Here is a 17,418-nt window from a genome sequence, read left to right on the forward strand (position 1 = left end):
CAGCTCAATTACTTTGAGGCAGCTGGAGTTTTATTTGGTGACCACAACTGGAACAGCTCTGGGCAAGGGGAATTCAAAGGTCTGTGAGTGGTGGGGAATGGGAAGGGAGGATGGAAAATACCCCTGTTCTGCTCTCTGCCTGGAGCTCTTGGGATGCTGGTTGCCAGAGCGGGGCCGAAATGGGGAATGGAATGGAGGCACAGAGGCTTTGGCATCAAAGCCCAAGCCAGGCATGGAGAGAGGTGGGTGATCAGTGGGGGTGACATCAGCCGAGTTCTGGTGCAATCCCTTCCCCTTTGGGACAAAATCCAGCCAGGCCATGGCGAGATGAGCTCTGTTTCTTCCACAGGGAAGCCCAGTGCTGTCGGCATCTCCGGCAGCAGCATCATGAGCAGGAATTCTCCCCAAAAATGGCTTTTCCAGGTTGCAAGACCTGAAAACCAGCCCTGGCTGCAGGAGCTGGAGAGGGAAGAGAGAGATGCAGCGGGAAGAGTGATTAGGTTGTCCCCAGGTGTTTGCTCACCCCCGGCAGAACACAGTTTCCCTCCCGACACCGCTTGTACTTCCATTAGTCAGCTCTGACCTTTCCGTGCCGTAATCAAACAAGACAACCCAACACTTAAATCTGAGTGTTTAGTGCTGACATTTACAATTGGTTCTCGAGTTGGGGAGACCAAATGAAAATTTCCTGGCAGACAGCTTGCTGCAGGGCAAGGGAATCAAATAATTCCTCTGCTGGCATGCCAGCCCCCTTTGGCTACCCGGTGCAGTGGGCAGTGTTTGGGCTAGAACAGTGTCTTTGGAAAGTCAATATTCACCTGGAGTTTGTGTGATCCCACCCACATCACCCCACCAGGGCATGAGGAAACTGGATTTGGCATTTGATGGATGTAAAGAGGAGAGCTCTTCCCCAGAAGGGAGCCCTGGGGGAGTGGGGAAGCTGTGTTAAATGTTAGGGATCTGAGGCTGCAATGAGGGTGTTTTCTCTCATTCAGCCTCGGCTGAATCCTTGCCTGGAAAGTGAGCACTTGGTGCATCCCTTGGTGCATCCCACAGCACATCCCATGGGGCATCCCATGGCACATCCCTTGGTGCATCCCTCAGTGCATCCTGTGGAACATCCCTGGCTCCACGTGTGCCCCATGGTGGCAGTTTGGCTGTGCCATCCTCCTGCACATCCCTGGACACTGATGGGCTTTTCCAGACCTTTCTCCAGGGGAACCAGTGATTGCCTGGTGAGGATAAAGGCCTGTGGGATATCAGGGTATTCTGGGAGCCAAAACACCCCTGGGAGCCCCCAGGTCTTACATCCATCCCCTTTGTCCTCCTGCAGTGCCTCCTCCCATGGGATAGCTTCCCACTTCATGAAGTTAAATCCATTAAGGAAGTGTTTGGACAGGGTTTCTCACACTGCTGCTCAGTGCTCCTCTTGCCTCCTCCAAACAGAGCAGTCAGGCTGCAAACCAGGACAGCACAGCTCCCTCTCCCCTGCCTGGGAACAGCCTCAGCCCAGAAATAGCCTTAATCAGTCCAAAATACTCTGAATCTTTTCTTCCTTTGCAAATACAATACTTGAATAAATTAATATATGGGGTTTAATTACAGAATTTGAGCTATCCAAACCACTCTTGCTGTATTTTCCCAGTGTTGCTCCATGTGCTGCTTTCCTGAAGAACCAAAGGGACATCCCATTAGGATTTGACATGAGAACTGGGATGAGCATTTGTGTCTACAACTACAGATTCTGGAGGTTGTCCTGTGCAGGGCAGGAGTTGGACTCAATGATCCTTGTGGGTCCCTTCCAACTCAGCAAATTCCATGATTCTGTGAAAAGCAATAATTTTTTTTTCAAGGTTTATTTCTCACCTTTATAAAATTGCACCTAAAAATTGCACTTTAAATGTGATCAGTTCTCAAATGTGGGCTGGTGCTTGGGGCACCCAAACACCCATGTTCCTGCTCCATGGGTGCTGCTGGAAGCCAGGACTGGGAGGCAGGACCTGATAATTTATAATTTCCCTTGTGTCCACTGGGTTGGTGCTTTTTCCCATGTTCCTGCTCTTCTCATTCCTTCTAGAAAATGCTTTTTCTTCCTTTTCTGCCTCCCCAGTGCTCGGTGTGGCGCTGGGTGCTGGGTCCCTTCCAGGTGGCTCATGTGACATCTCCATGGGAACAGGACAGGATGTGGAATCTCATGGATGGCAGGAGAAATGAGTCATGGATAACCCTATTCTCACATTGGAATTAAAGGTAAAGCAAACTGGGGGAAGATGTTTGAACATTCTCAGGAAGACTCTCATCCAAAACAACGGGGCAGCTGCTGGGGAAGTTTTCAGCTGTGTCCTTGGGTGGGAATCTCCTTGTTGGGGGGACACAGAGCAGGTTGGTGTGGGCAGGAGATGCTGTGCCCAGGTGGGACCTCAGTCCCTTTGAGCAGCACTGGCACATCCCTTTGCCTCCCCCTGCCTCTGTTCTGGCACAGCTGGACTCTCCACAAGGCTGAGGTGGGAATAGAAACCCCATTTACCTCATTTCTCACCACCAGGCGAGGATATTCCCATTTCCTCCTGGGCTAGGCCCTGTTTCCCTTCTTTGCCATCATCACACACTCCCCAGGAGCTTCATCTCCCCTGCCAGGGCTCTCTTGTGTGCTCCAGCTAAATCCACTCACTACCTCACTTCATCTGCTTCCTTTTAAGGCTTCAGTAAAAAACCTTTTGCCTTACTGTAAGCAAATCTTCAAGTTTCTGGACTATTTGCTCTCTCTGGAGTTTCTATGTGATGTTAGTCTACTTTCCTAATTTCTACTGTTTTTAGTTAAAAAATAAAGGAAAAATAAAAGCCAAGGGTACAGAGGGAGGGAAGTAAATGGGTCTCATGCGGCATCCCTGGTCCTGGAAAAGAACCTGGAAAACAGGGAAAAGAACCCACAGGTGACACCTGGATCATCCTTCTCACCAGGAAACGAGGAGGCAGTGTTTTGGAGGCTGGTACTAAAAACACTGGGGAAAAATTCAGCAGAAATCCAGATGTTTTCAGCCCAGTTCTGCTGTTCATCTTCTTTGGGAGTAGGGATGGGTTGGCTTTGTGCCTCAGTTTCCATTTCTGTATAAAGGGCACATCCCTGCTCCCTCCCAGTGTGTGTTGACAGCAGAAGAAGAGCACAACCCTGCACCATGAAATATCCCTAGGAATGAAAATCTTTAAGAAAGTTCCTGTAATGTTCTTGTCCATGTATGATCTCTTTTCGAAAGTAAATGTTACGGCAGTTGTCTGTAAGGAAACGCTGGAGTAAAACCCTGAATCAATCTTTCTTTCCTTCTTTCTTTCCTTCTTTCTTTCTTTCTTTCTTTCTTTCTTTCTTTCTTTCTTTCTTTCTTTCTTTCTTTCTTTCTTTCTTTCTTTCTTTCTTTTCTTTCTTTCTTTCTTTCTTTCTTTCTCTCTTTCTCTCTTTCTCTCTTTCTCTCTTTTCTCTCTTTCTCTCTTTCTCTCTTTCTCTCTTTCTCTCTTCTCTCTCTCTTTCTCTCTCTCTTTCTCTCTCTCTTTTCTCTCTCTCTTTCTTTCTTTCTTTTCTTTCTTTCTTTCTTTCTTTCTTTCTTCCTTCCTTTCTTTCTTCCTTTCTTTCTTCCTTTCTTTCTTCCTTTCTTCCTTCCTTCCATCCTTCCTTCCTTCCTTTCCTTCCTTCCTTCCTTCCTTCCTTCCTTCCTTCCTTCCTTCCTTCCTTCCTTCCTTCCTTCCTTCCTTCCTTCCTTCCTTCCTTCCTTCCTTCCTTCCTTTCATTATCATCTATCCATCTATCATCTATCTATCTATCCATCTGTATCTCAATTTAATACATTCATTTAATTTCCTTCCGTGTGTTCTCAAGCAGATGAGGGTTCAAGAGGCTCAACTGACAATCAGAAGATAAAGGTTTGTTTTACAGCAATGGGATGAAAAGCACAGAAAATTTGACTTGGTTTTAAAACACTCATTCAGGAATCCAGAAATGGGATTTTATGTCTGATGTGGTGAGATACAGATGAGACCTATTCAGAGTTCCTGTGTTTTTGTTATATTATATATTATCAGTGCTGCATGGGAGATTTTTTTCCTCCCCAGAATAATTCCTTCTGAAAGCAGAAGGCTGTTTCTGAAGGCTTTGCTGTACTGGTGGCACATCCATATGCAATATAAATGACCTGTTGTTTCAGCAGATGATAATGGGAATAAATATCAAATTAAAATAAAATAAAATAAAACCATGTAGATCAGGAAAAATTGCAGGATTTCCAATACCCAGAAAGCTCCTGCTCCAGCAAAGGGCATGTAGCCATGGCAACATGAGCCCTCACTGTCACGATAATAAAAAAATATATTATTCTATGAGAGCTCTTAAAAGGGAAATATACATTTCAGCAAGGTGGATGATGAAATATTGGGCAGCAAAGTGAAGAACACGGCAGAGGAGAAAGTGACACTGGCAGTTCTGCCACCTGCCACAGGTAGGGATGGGGACAGCCCTGGCCAGGAGGATGAGGAGGCAGCCCATGGCCACGTCCAGGAGCTGGGCTTTGCTGACCCTCGTGGGTCGTTCCAGCCCAGGAAGTTCTGTGATTCAGGACTGCCTCCACCTCCTGCACCCTGCTGTGCTCCTGGAGTGATGCACATCCCCTGGAAAAGGCTGGAGCTGGAGGGGCTGTGCTGGGGCTGGTGCAGGGCAGGGTGGGCTGCAGGGGAGCCCCGGGGCCCTGCTGGAGTCTGGTGGCAGCAGCTAAAGCTCCAGTGCCAGTGGGGACATCCTCACAGCATCACATCCCCCTGGACTGCAGGGATACATGCAGTCCTGTGAGCTGCAGCAGCTTTTGGGGAAAGCTTTGAGCTTTTGGCAAAGAGAAAATCACAAAGAACAAGCACATTGGCTGAACTTTTCCTGGGTTTGAATTTTGTAAACGGGCCAAAAAACAGTGCTGGTAAGTCAGCATTTCCCCAGTGGTGAAAAAGAGATGTGTTTGCAGAAAACTTGGGGAAAAGGGAGAGAAGAAAACCCTGTATTTTTCCCTACGACAGGGTTTTGTACCCAGCAAAAGGCCAGGGGTGACCTCCTCAGAGGGAAAGTCCAGGTCTGAGCCTACAGACACCTGGGGTGGGAGGCAGGGCTGGGATACCTGGGAAAACCATCTTGCTCCAGGTGGGGAGCACCTGGCTGAATGTCCATGTCCCCATGGCCATGCCCTGGCAGCCCCAGACAAGGGACAGCCTGTCCTGGTGGCTACAGGACTGTCCCTGGAGGAGCAGGTCTGGAGCACAGGGCAGGGAGGGATGTCCTGGCAGCCTGTCAGTGCTGGGGCTGTTTCATGGCTCTCTCGGGGTTCTGGGGTCAGTCTGGGGCATCTCAGGGTCCTGCCTGCTGACACCACCGAGGTGTGGAGTAAAAACACCCTCTTGGGGTGTCCCAGCCTGAATCCTACTTGTGGGTGCTCTCTGCCGTGTGGAGGGGGAAACCTGAGCTATGAATGAAGAGAAAGGGAAAAAACTGACCCCAAACACAGGCTGCATCCTCTCTGCTGCTGGAATGCCTTAAAAGGTCACATGATGGGATTCTTGGAGTTGTTTTATGCTGGACTTCCACAATCCTGTGGGTCCCTCCCACCTCAGGATATTCAGTGGTTCTATGAATCTGTGAACTGTTCTTTCCCCCTCCTCCTGCTGCTGCACACTGCCTGTGGTGACCCTGCCACGCTCACACCCACCCAGGGCAGACTGCCAGCACTGGCCCAGGAGCTCTCTCCTGAAAAACACCTGGAAACATTCTGGATTCACCTGAGGGAATCCCGTTGGAAGCAGATGTTTCTGCTCTCCGTCAAGAGCTGTCATCTGCAATTCCATCCAGAGATGCTGTGAAATCAATGTGTCCCCTCCCAATTGCCCTTTCACTACTGAATCTGCCCCAGAAGTTTCTATTTTCCCTCCAAAAACTCCCCTTGAGAAGACTTTGGACCAGGCATTTAACTGCCTCTAAAAATGGAATATTTCATTCTCCTTAGTAGTTTTCTGTAACCCTTGTTGGTGCCTGAGATGTTTTGGTTTTCTGAAATACTTTTCCCAAGGCATTTTCTGGAAACAAGAGACATGTTTCTGTAACTGTACTATGTTTCCATTCTTTCCCTAGGTGGGACTTCCTCTTGATGTCCCTCTAGTCTGGCCAATGTGATTGAAGATGTTGCCTTCTTGTCACCAATCAAATTGGTATAAAAAACTATAATAAAAAACCCACATCCCCAAAATCAATAGGTCATTTTCAGCTTTCTAAAGTCAGAGTCTTGTGTTGTAGTGTACAACGGCGTCGGTTCTCCATTCATGGTGGAGAGGGGGCTTTTTTCTTCCCAGTTGTCTAGAGGTAGTTTATTGATTTGTCATAGAGCAGTTTAGTTTGGTATGCTCAATTTGGCAGAATTACACCTTCATTTCTTTGTGCTCTCTAGCTCCGGCATTACTGATCTAAAATGCAAATTGCAACATGAGGGCCCAAGAAGTAAGGGATCCCAGAAAGGAACTGAAGAAACCATTCCATATGCACCCATAAGTACAAGAATATCCTTCCACCCTATAAATATGCTATAAAATGGGACTCTTGCCTGCTAGCAGCTAGAAAAGGTGCATTCTGGTTTCAAGTTCGCTGCTTTTCCGAAAGATGAGCAGGACAGCATCCTCTTGCTTTCCCACATCGCCATGTGTACCAGGCCTCTGGGGAACACTCCTTTTTTCTGCTCCCAAATGAGTTTCCCAGCACAATTACAAGATGCTCTGCATTAGAAAGATGCATTTGTGTGACCAGATCCACGCATATTGCTCTGCCTTTTTGTGCAGGAACAGGCACAGCTACACAGGACTACAGTGATGAACGGCTTTCTAAGAGTCACAGGCTGGTGTTGTTGGTCTTCCTCTTGATTCCTACCCAGAAAACACTCAAGTCCATCAGCAGCAGCATTAGGCTTTAGAGATTGGGAACTCCCTGTTACAGAGATGGTGACCCCAGTGCCTCACCTTCTTTGCCTGTCCCTTCTGCAGGGGCTCTCTATATATAAAACAGAGGGTGCATTTTAGAGGGGGTCACAGACTAGGCAATTTGGGAAGTCTGTACCTTCCAAGTAACTCAGGCAGTGGGGGAAGGAAGAGGGTCATGCACCTGGGAATTAGGACCAAAAAGGAGGCTGTGCCCTTCTCCTGGGTCTCAACAGCTCAAGACACCCCATGGGAAATGGCTCATGGCTTCTCCCTTTATTCCAAGAACATTACAGGACTCCTCTGTGTCTTTTCCTGACATAAATCTAGAACATTACAGAACTCCTCTGTGTCTTTTCCGGACATAAACCTCTGGTGTCCTGAGGTTTTTTTTGCACACAAGGAGACACCCTAATCCCTCTGTGCCCGTTTTCAAGCTCCTCTGGTTTCCAAGACATCCAGAAGGCCTGGAGTGTCCTTGCTGCTGCACGGATCCCCCATGGCTCTCTGCCCAGCCACACCCCAAGAGCTCCCAGCTCCAGCTGGCGGGGCCACAGCTCCCTGTGCCCTGTGCCCCTCCTGCCCCGACAGCCACACCAGGCTGTTGGGAAAGATACATCAGGGAAACCTTTTAAATATGATGCATAGCAAAGATTCTGAAAATATGAAACCTATAATCGAAACAGAAATGAAAGCTACTTTGAGTTGTAGGATACTGAGTCTTAGTTACTATAAAACCTGAAAACAATAGCCTAGCTAGCGGAAGGAGAATCCTTTTTGATATTGAACAATACCTTTCTGCTGGCTAAGGGATCCAAAGGTCAATGTAGCAAAACAGAAAAGTCTAAAGAGTCGTTTTTAGAGTTATAAAATATAACACAGTATGGTAATGTAGTAGTTCTTGTAGGCTGTATGTAGATTCTATAGGATTTTTGGTCTTGTATTGGTTAGTCGCTTGTAAATTGGAATATTCATCACAGAACGAGATATAATGTATTTAACAAGGATCTCGCTCTCTTAACTCTTCCTCTTCCCCTACTCTTGCTCTCTCTCGCTCTCTTATCCCTACTCTCTGACCCTGCCACCTTGCTCTCCGCTCCCTTCTCTCTCAGCTCAGAGGAGCTCCTTTCTCCCTCTCTCTTTGGGACTTCCCTCCAGCCCAGGCTGGTGGCTGAAGGCAAGGCCCTTTTACCCATGACCCTGCAATAAACCCACGTGTTCTAGAATCTCTCAGGTCAGCAGAGTTCCTTGTCCCTGCCGTCCTTGGATGTTCCTCACACCAGGCCCCGCTCACTGCTCTCGTGGTGCCACTGCTGGCCCCAGTGCTCTCCAAGGCCTTCTCCAGGGCCACCTTCCTGCAGCCTTTCAGTCCCTGCCCCAGCCCAGCAGAGACCTGCAGAGGGGTTATGGACAAGGCCCTGCAGGGACAGCCCCAGGGCCAGCGGCTTCAGCGGACAGAGGGCGAGCTCAGGCCGCAGGTGTGGAGGAAATTACTGCCGCTGTGGGCGCTGAGGCCCTGGCCCACACTGCCACTGCAGCCTGACCCCACACTGCCCCACAGCAGCCCCACACTCGCCCACAGCAGCCTGACCCACACTGCCCACAGCAGCCCCACACTGCCCACAGCAGCCTGACCCACACTGCCCCACACTGCCCACAGCAGCCATGGCCCACACTGCCCCACACTGCCACTGCAGCCATGGCCCACACTGCCCACTGCAGCCCCACACTGCCCACAGCAGCCCCACACTGCCCACTGCAGCCATGGCCCACACTGCCCACTGCAGCCCCACACTGCCCACTGCAGCCTGACCCACACTGCCCCACACTGCCCCTCTGCAGCCATGGCCCACACTGCCCACTGCAGCCCCACACTGCCCACTGCAGCCTGCACCCACACTGCCCCCACACTGCCCTCTGCAGCCATGGCCCACACTGCCCACTGCAGCCCACACTGCCCACAGCAGCCATGGCCCACACTGCCCCACACTGCCCACAGCAGCCCCACACTGCCCACAGCAGCCATGGCCCACACTGCCCCACACTGCCCACTGCAGCCCACACTGCCCACTGCAGCCTGACCCACACTGCCCCACACTGCCCTCTGCAGCCATGGCCCACACTGCCCACTGCAGCCCCACACTGCCCACAGCAGCCATGGCCACACTGCCCCACACTGCCCACAGCAGCCCCACACTGCCCACAGCAGCCATGGCCCACACTGCCCCACACTGCCCACTGCAGCCCCCACACTGCCCACTGCAGCCTGACCCACACTGCCCACAGCAGCCATGGCCCACACTGCCCTACACTGCCACAGCAGCTGAGGCTGCCCCTGGAGCCCAGGCTGTGCTCCAGGCCAGCTTGGAAGGGGCTTGGAGAAACAAGGGAGAAGGGCCCAGGGAGAGGAGTCCCTGCCTTGGCAGCAGGGCTGCAACAACAGGGTTTCTAAAGACCCTTCCACGCAAGCTGTTCTGTGATTCTGTCATCACAGGGGCCGGGGGCAGCTGCCTTCATCTCTCATTAGAACAATTCGGCACTCTCAGTCTGGCTGACTTCAAGGACAGAGTTCACAAGCCCAGACTCACAACTTCTGAGATTTACCACTACTCTAGGTTGGCTTGAGATCAAGAAAGTTTTGCACGATCCAGATCTGGAATATTGTGCTTTATTAAATTAGGAGCAAAGCATTTTCTGCCTTGCCACTCAGAAATGCACTAACTATAGAAATAATCAAGGTGTCCCAAACAGACTGGACATGATAAATGGCTCTAATTGTGTATAAAAAAGAATACCCTATCTGTAACATATTATATATATATGTCACATATGTAAACATATGTTATATATGGTAGAAATTGATTTATTTCATAAAAATCTTTCCAGATCTAAAGGCACTAAGAGCATTCATATATTTCAGAACAGATAGTGACACTAGATAGTGACACAGATAGTGACACTAAATACGTGCTATGTTGTGTTGTTTAAACATAACTACATATTCAGCCCTTAAGAATAATTTTTATCGTGATATAATAACTATTTCATATCTTCCATATGAAGAGATACACACACTAATATATTATTTCCATTTATACTTATATTCTTCCCATACATATATAGTGTATACTTCCTTATATACTAATGAATTATTTATATTAGTATCTTGGCTTGTTGAGATTTTACTTTTGGATATGGTTATATGGTTATATGGTTATATGGTTATAGAGGATATGGTTATATGGTTATATGGTTATATGGTCATATGGTATAGAGGAAACTCTATAAGCTTTATAGCATATAATAGGTATGTACAATATGTATATATCATCTGATATTAAGACCTAGATTCCTTATATATACAAAATTTCAGGTCAGCTGTGGCACAGTTGGTGCAACGCTGACCTAAAGGTTTCCCTTCCAGGGATGAGGAGAACCACCGTCCATTGAATGATCCTGGGCAGTGTCCAGAGATGGTGGACTCTCCCTCAACAGAGAGAATCAACACCCACATAGAGGCAATCCTTTGCAATGCACATCAGGAAGACTCTGCTGGAGCAACCCTGAACCAGATGATCTCACTGCTGTCCTTTCCAACATTCACTCGTCTGGGATTCTGAGATCGGCGTCTTTGCACAAGGTGAAGCTCTAGACAGAAAGTGGACTCTAAGAAGGAGGTGGGGGCACTCCTAGCTCTGGTGGTAATGAGACTCTGTCTCACAGGTGCCCTGACCACGGCCTCTTCAGCTACATCCAAGCACAGCTCTGTGCAGTAGAACTCTCTTCACTGTTCATTGTTGATGATTTGTTTGAGCCACTGTGCAGATCCACGCACTGATCATGGCGTAGGAGTGGGCAACTGGATCCATCACCAGGTAATGGAAGAGATTGTATTTTCTGGATATTAGGACATGTGGGGGCAAATAGATCCCCTGGGAAGCTGCTGGTTGCCACAATGAAGTGGTTGAGGCGTCTCATTTCTACACATGTACGTAGGTTCTCACTGATATCCATCAGTCGCCTCGCAAAATGTCTCCTGCTCCACCATGATGAGGGTAAGATGCTCAGGAGGTGCATGACAATAGTCTTTGTTATGTAGGTAGAAAAACCTAAGCCCAGCTGAAGATGGGTGAAGAACTGCAGGCATTTCAGGTGCAAGCTATCAGGGGGGGCTTGCCTTGCAATGTGGTTGAAGAACTTAATCTCTGCCACGGCATAGGTCTCTGGCCAGATTGTGCTTGAGGTGTGGTAAGGCCTAGGCTGGCTGCTAACAAAGATGTCTGTTTTGCCCTGCCGCACCCCAAACAGTGCCTCAATCCGGTAGGTTTCTTTGCCATCGCTCACCTTGAACTGGCAGGAGCGCCTGGAGGGCAGCAGCGTTAAATGCAGTTGTGTGAGTGAGGCAAAGCAGGCCAGATTGCTCTTACCAGTTGATAGAACCAGCGGGCAGTTTTCTCTACGTCCAAGTAGGAGTCTGTGCACAGGGTCTGAAGGAGGCTGGGCTCTTGATTGCTCCTCAGCTCCCTCGGGGGTGGTGCAGGAAGCATAGCATATTCTTACCCTGCTGCTCCCTACTTCCAGGAGTGCAGGTGCACTCCTGCTGCACACGGATGCGGAAGTTCCTCACGTGCCTCTGCCCTGCAGTGTCCAGCTCCACGTGGAAGCTGTGCCTCGCGGAGGAGTCATGGGGACAAGCACCTGGTACACAATATCCTGATCACGGGGACTCCAACCTTCGAAGGCACTGCCACCCGAATGGGTGGTCTCAGGATGGGTAGAAACTGTCGGACAAGATGCGTTGGAGGGAAAATACAATCTGAACATCAGGCCAATTGTCCACCTGCATCCTTTCTCCAAGTCGTGTACAGGCCACTGAATGCTCTCCATACTTCTTCCCAAGTCATCGTCACGATCATCAACTTCATTTCCAACTTCCCCTTCTTCATTGCAGCAACATCGTTGTCTTCCTGGTCATTGCCATCATCGTTGTTGTTTTCCCCCCCATTTCTATCATTGCCTTTTCATTCACACCATCTTCTCATTTGCATTAACATTTCTGCCTTCCTCTTCATTTGCACCACCATGCTCTTCTTCACGCTCTCTTCATGCTCTCTCATGCACCTCTCTCCTCAATCTCCTTTCCTCCAGATATACCACAGGACCAAGAGAAGACGCAGGAGTCCAACAAGAGTCAAAACCGGCCAGTGCTGTGAGGCAGAGCAGAGCAGGTCTCCCCAGGCCCAGGCACCCTGCTTCAGGACCAGCTGCTCCACCTCCTGCTCAGACGGATTTTCTCCTCTTCCTGGAGCTTTGCAAGTGCCTCCATGCGCAGATGGGTCACCTCATCCAAGCCATCACCCACGGGTGTGGGTACTGGAGACGCTTGGCAAGAGAACCACAATACCCAGGTATCCATGGTCTGCAGGAGGAAGGAGGAGAAGGCCTTCAGTGGTGCTGCCAGGAAGGCAGCTGGCAGTGGGGATAAACAGGGATGGCAATGCCAGAGATCTGGGGACACAAAGGCCGAGGGCCCCAGACAGCAGCAAGCAGCCAGGCCTGTCCCACTGCCCAAGCAGCAGCAGCAGCAGCAGCAGGGGGCCCTGCCCAAGGCTCTGTCATGAGCGGCTGTCCCTGCATGCAGGGGGAGAACCCAAGCCTGGCTGCAGCCTCTCTGCCCCGGCCCTTGTTCCCAGCCCTTGTTCCCAGCCCAGCCTCCCCACCACGTGTGCACTCACCGCTTGCCCAAGCAATACAGGGCCAGCCCTATACACTGAGGCCTTTTACAGCTGCCCCCATTGTGACATGTCCCCCGTGATGTCACAGGGTCACAGTGCACCCCAGCCAGGCCAGCCCCGCCCTTTGTCCCCAGCCCAGCTCAGCCACTCAGAGGGTCCTGGTGGACTGCTTAAGGCAGTCTTTGAATGAATCTTCTTCAAGAACTTCTCTTGCTTTCTTTTGCCTTTCTTGTCAGCTGCCCTTGGCAATTTCATGCATGTATACCCATGTTGCAAGGCAGCCTTGAGGATCATGGAGTCGAAGCCTTGACTCCAGGCTGAGCTACACTTAAATCTCTGATTCATCCAGCTTGGAAAAGACCCTGAAGATCACACAGGCCAGCTGCCAACTGAACACTGTCTACTCCACCAATAAGCTGTGCCCCCAAATGCCACATCCACATGACTTGAAATCTCTTGGGGGTGGTGACTCAGCCAATTCCCTGGGCAGCATGTTCCCAAGCCTGATATTCTTTTTCTGAAAGGGTCCAATCTAAAGCTCCTGTGGCCAACTTGTGGTCATTTCCTCTGGTCATATGGTTTGTTCCATGGGCAATATACTTGACCCCGACCTGGTCACAACCTCCCTTCAGGGAGCTGTAGAGAGCTGTAAGGTCCCCATGAGGCACTTTTCCCCTTTGCTAAACACTCATAACTTCTTCAGCCCTTCTACATTCGACTTGTGCTCCACACCATTCCCAGCTTCCACTCCCCTTTCTGTACACACACTCAAGCATCTGCATGTCTTTCTTCTTGGGAAGGAACCAAAACTGAATGCAGGATTGGAGGTAAGCCTCACCACTGCCCTCTGCGGGAGGACAATCCCTGCTCTGCTCCCGCTGGCCACATCTGCTTCTGACAGAAGCTGGGATGCCATTGGATTCTTGCCAATTTCCAGCACCTCTTCCCCAGCCCACAACACTACACGCGCTGGGAGAGGCCCAATGCAGCACCCAGCCTTTTGCCTACTTCTATCTCATCAGGTGGACTTGACCCATCAATTACACCTGTCCAGATCCCTGAGCAGAGCCTCCCTAGCCTCAGGCAGATCAACACTGCTGTCCTACTCATTTGCAATAGATTGAAGTCCATTCACTGGCTTTCACTCCAAACCCTCTCACCGGTGCCAGGATGTCCGTGTGGATTTTGCTAACCTGCAAGGCCACACTGTGAAGATCTCTGCGCCCTAGAAATGCCTCTTGCTCTGGGGCCTTCCATGGCAACGGGGAGCACAAGTGAGAGCCCTGCCTGGCCTTTGCCTTTAGTGAGGCCCCACTGTGGGCAAACACTGAATTCTCTGTGCGGGTGAAAAACAAATCAAGGCGCATGGGGAGAGGGCTGCCAGGGCACTGTGTGCCGGGCTGCTTCTCTCCGTGCTTGAATTTTGGAGACCTTTTGTCTGGCACTTCCTATAGGGAATCATTAATCTCACACTGAATCTCTCAGAGTTTTTATCATTCCCCAAGTTGCTGTCCATCTGCCTCCCAGGAAAAGAACCACAGCAACAAGGCCTGTCTCTGGGGCCATCCCTAAAGTGATGGGCACTGTCCTATTCTCTGTGCATGCCCAGGATGGGCCAAAGAATATAACCTAATGTACATTTCCCTCTGAAAAAAGACTTCCTTGGAAGATGCCTTTGCCGATTTTAATGGTCTACCATTGGCAACGAAAGGAATATCAGCCCTGACGTCATTTTGATCTCATGGCAAAGAGGTCAGGACACACAGTCAGACAAAACTGTATTAAGTGCAGTGGCAATCTTTCTATAGGATAAGAACTGAAATAGAAATGGACAACCCTAGCTGCTTTGGCAACACCTGGCTAACATGGTTAAAAGACTTTTTAATTACCACACAGCTGCTTCACACTCTTGGATGTCTTAAGTGAGGTACAAAGTTTCCTATGAAGTATCCATGAAATCAGGGCAACAGAGTTTGGGGGAAGTATCCATGAAATCAGGGCAACCAAGTTTTTGGGGGAAAGGGCTGCTTGATGAAGACAAGTTAGGCTAGTCAATCTGTTGGGCTTGGCCAAGACAAACTAAAAAGCCATGGGAAAGTAGCTTGAAAGATAAACTGGAGAGCGGCAAAGCAGGAATACCACTGGAACAAATGGATGGAATCCCAGCAGAAGAAAATTTTGCTAAAATATCCAATAAAAACAGAGCACGGGGCTTTTTGCCCCATGGAATGGCTCTGTCCCCTCTGCCTGCAAACTTCTAGCACAGAGCAACTCAACAGGTCATGTCAGGAAATAATTCTGTCATTGTAGGCTATAATATATAGAAATATATACATGGGAGATGTGTGTTGTAAATTTCTATTCTGCGGTGAAATCCTGGAAGCAGGCTTGTTCTGAGCTGAACAGCCCTGGAATAAGCTCAGTGAGTAGGTAGGTATTTCTCACTGAGTAGCTTAGAAATGCAGTGTAACTTGGATAAAAGGTAAAAGGCCAAGAAGGTGCAACCCACTCTTCTTCAATTGGTTGCCAAAGCTTAACATGGACATAAATGGCATGAGTTTACTGTGAAGAAAACTACCTCAGCCCAAACCAGTGCACATCTCCCTTAGTGAAAACCTGTGCACATCAGTTAACTGGCATTTCTGAAGAACTTCAGGGCTTCAGAAAAAACAATTTTTAAAAAAATACAATGGATTTTATAGTGAAAGTGCTTGTTCTTGGGAATAGCCAAACAAATATAAATGACAATGGAGAGCTTGGCAGTGGTTAAACACTCCCAGGGAGTCCTCCCTCCTTGCCATTGGATCCTGGAAACAAAGTCTTGTAGATGGAAGACGTGAATGAACAGACTTGTCATGGAAGAGAGGAGGGTGATGCGAGGCTCGTGTGCTGACAGAGCATGGCTGGAAAACTGGCCTCCTACTATGCCAGGAGCAGCTGTGTGGCCCAGGAAAAGAAGAATATTGCTCAGTAATGAAGAGGTGGCTCTCATTCCACATGGAGGATCTGGACTGCTGGGGGAAGCTCTCTGAGTCCCTCTGGCAGTAAGTGGCTTGGAGGAAGAGATTCTACAATCCCCTGTTGGTAGCTTACTGCTTGTTGGACTTTCCCCTCTTCCAACGTGGTGTCCAGCCCCATCTACACCTTTTGTCATCCAACAACTGTGTGTTTACTGAGATCCACTCAGTTGTGCATTAGCTCCCTTCTGCATCACCCCTTCCATGAGCAGCAGCCTCCCAGTCCCCTTCCAACGGGAAGGGAGATGGCATCCCTGGATGCTGCTGGCACTCTGTGTCCCTGCACTCCAGGGCAGAGCACAGACCTGGGGCTGAAACAATCTGCGGCCCAGAAGAAACCTCCGTGGGCATCCTTGCAGCTGGGAGAAGTCATCCCATGGATATCTTGGAGGAATACCCTGGATTTCTTGATTCCTGGATTTCTGGAGAGCCAGAGAATGACACAGGACTTGGACCCTGCAGCTTGGCTCCACTACCCCACAGCACCTCCCCATGCCAGGGATGGTCTCCAGCTCAGGGCAGTGAGAGTGGAGGGGCTGGTAATTCCCGAACTTTTAATGTTGGAGGAAAGCAAGAGAAGCACAATTGCCTGCAGAGCACCTGGCAATGCACTGCAGCTAGCAGCATGTCCAGCATCCCCTGTGCTGGTGTGCCCTTTGCTCCTGTTCCCACCAAAGCACTGGGGATCAAGGAGCTGAGGAATCCCAGCCCTGTATGCTGGGCTCGAGCCCCCATCTCCGGATCCTGCAGCCAAGGAGGGATTTTCCTCTGGACGGGATTTCCAATCTCCTCTAGCATCCCCTTTTCCCTTGTGTCATTTGTGGGGTGGCACTGATAGCCCGTGTATTTCAGCCTAAAGCAGGAATTGAGCTTCTTGGCTCCAGGGTGGTGTCTGTACTTGCCCAGCACAGCCCAGCAGAGCTATAAATATATAAATGCATAAATTAGCTCTTTCTCCGTTAGAGAGCAAATCCAAACTTGCCATTCCAAAGGCCCCCACAGATGGGCCAGAACAAAGCTCTCTAGCCAAATGATCCCAGGGCTCTGCGAAATTTTGGAAACGTCTGTTTTCAGGATCCCAAAATATCAATGGGTTTTTTTTCCCTCCATTAAATCTATGGACACAGAGTGCAAAATAAGCGCAGTTGCAAAAATTCCTGCAGCTTGGTCAGAGCAGAAAGGTCGGGAGCTGGCCTGCTGGAGGACTGGAGCAGAGGGGGATGTCGGGGCTGGGTCTGTCCCCCCTGTCACCCTCACTGAAGGGGAAATCCCCAGCAGAGACCCGCAGCTCTGCCCTGCTGCTCTCCTTAGGTGCTGCTAAAAAACGGGCACGGAGATGAGATAAAGAGGGAGAGGAGGGATCAGAGACCCTCCGAGCATCTCCTCCCACCCCAGGGGTCCCCCCGTGCTCCGTCATGGACACCTGCCCATGGCTAGGGGGAGTTTTTTTTGGCTCTGGCACGGGTGATTTTGTGTCGCGAGTTCCGGCTTTGGGGGGGGGGGGCGGGGCGCAGCCGCTGTGCCCCGGGCGCTGCAGGGGAGCTCGGCGGCGTGCGGCAGCTCCATCCATCCCTCCACCCCCCATCCTCCATTCCTGCTCCATCCCCTTCCACCCTACTCTCATCCATCCATCCTCCGCATCCACGCAGGGATCCGCTCTGCTCCGGGAAATCGTCTCCGCT

General features: G+C 50.0%; 1 pseudogene; it reads right to left on the reverse strand.

Moving 5' to 3' along the window:
• Positions 1 to 10,731: 10,731 nt before the first annotated feature.
• On the reverse strand, positions 10,732 to 12,310 carry LOC136368328 (inositol 1,4,5-trisphosphate receptor-interacting protein-like 1; annotated as a pseudogene).
• Positions 12,311 to 17,418: the final 5,108 nt, after the last annotated feature.

Source organism: Sylvia atricapilla, chromosome 16, assembly GCF_009819655.1.
Source record: "Sylvia atricapilla isolate bSylAtr1 chromosome 16, bSylAtr1.pri, whole genome shotgun sequence".
Lineage (NCBI taxonomy): Eukaryota > Metazoa > Chordata > Aves > Passeriformes > Sylviidae > Sylvia > Sylvia atricapilla.